We start from the raw sequence: 1539 nt of genomic DNA on the forward strand, positions 1-1539 counted from the left end.
GTTTATTGTGATCCACACAGTCAACGGCTTTGGCATAGTCAATAAAGCAGAAATAGATGTTTTTCTGGAACTCTCTTGCTTTTTCCATGATCCAGCGGATGTTGGCAATTTGATCTCTGGTTCCTCTGCCTTTTCTAAAACCAGCTTGAACATCTGGAATTTAGCATCAAAAAATATGAACTACTTAGAGATAAGTTTTACAAAGAATACAGAAGATCTGTACACTGAAAAAACTACAAAACACTGCTTAGAAAAATCAAGAGACTCAATAAGATGGAGATATACCATGCTCATGGATCAGAAGACTTGATATTGTTAAAATATCAATTTCCCCCCAATTAGCCTATAAATTCAATAAAACTCTAGTCAAATTCCCAGCAGGATTTTTTTTTAGAAACTGAAAAGCTGATTCTAAAATTCTTAGGGAAACACAAGGGACTTAGAATAGACAAAACAGCCTCAAAAAGGAAGGAGGAGGGGAACATTGGAGAGCCCTTCCCTATGGTTGGCAGCAAGGAATCCACAGTGCCTGGAGTTACTGTAAAAGAGGTGAACCAGCGGGAGTTCATCAGGGCTTTGGCAGCCTTTCTCCAGGAAGCTGAAAGCCCTTGGATGGGCAGACACCATCAAGATGGCCAAGCATAAAGACCTTACTAACTACAGCGAGAGCTGTGGAATGACTTCCACGGTGGTGCACCTCTGTCTCTGGAGATGTGCAAGATAGGTTCCATGACCAAGATCTATGGGGACATCAGAACAGCCACCTCACATCCAGCAACTTCACTGGGGCTCCAAGAGTGTGGCCTTCCAATTCCTCCAAGCCCTGGAAGGGCTGAAAATGGTGGACAAGGAGCAAATGGGGGTCACAAGCTGGCACCTCAAAGATAGAGAGATATGGACAGAATGCCAGACAGGGCAGCTGCCAATGAGAAGCATTAGAACAAATGCCTGGGGGCTTCCCTGGTGGCTCAGTGGTAGAGAATCCACCTGCCAATGCAGGAGACAGGGGTTCCATCCCTGATCAGGGAAGATCCCACATGCCTAAGAGCAACCAAGCCCATGGGCCGTAACTGTTGATCCTGTAGTCTAGAGCCCGGGAACCACAACTACTGAAGCCCATGTGCCCTAGAGCCCTTGCTTCACAACAAGAGAAGCCACTTCGGTGAGAAGCCTGCACATCGTAACTAGAGAGTTCCCCCCACTCACTGCAACTAGAGCAAAACCCAAGAAGCAATGAAGCCCCAGGACAGCCATAAATAAATAAATAAATAAAATTTAAAAAAACATTTCCAGAACAAATGCTGGGTTAATAAACTGCCTCACTTAAAAAGAAAACAAGTTGGGACTTCCTTGGTAGTCCAGTGGTTAAGAATCTGCCTTTTGGTGCAAGGGACGTGGGTTTGATGCCCTACAAAAGAACAAAGATCCCACATGCTGCAGGGCTACTGAGGCCACGTACCTCAACTGGAGCTGAAACTAAGACCTGATGCAGCCAAATAGATAAATAAAAAAGAAAACAAGTTGGAAGACTTACACTAC

At 44.7% G+C, this 1539-nt stretch overlaps 1 pseudogene; it reads left to right on the plus strand.

Moving 5' to 3' along the window:
• The first annotated feature begins 501 nt into the window (after nucleotides 1-501).
• LOC138415470 (small ribosomal subunit protein eS19 pseudogene) lies at nucleotides 502-939 on the plus strand (annotated as a pseudogene).
• Nucleotides 940-1539: the final 600 nt, after the last annotated feature.

This window comes from Ovis canadensis, chromosome 11 (genome assembly GCF_042477335.2).
Source record: "Ovis canadensis isolate MfBH-ARS-UI-01 breed Bighorn chromosome 11, ARS-UI_OviCan_v2, whole genome shotgun sequence".
In the NCBI taxonomy this organism is placed as follows: Eukaryota; Metazoa; Chordata; class Mammalia; order Artiodactyla; family Bovidae; genus Ovis; species Ovis canadensis.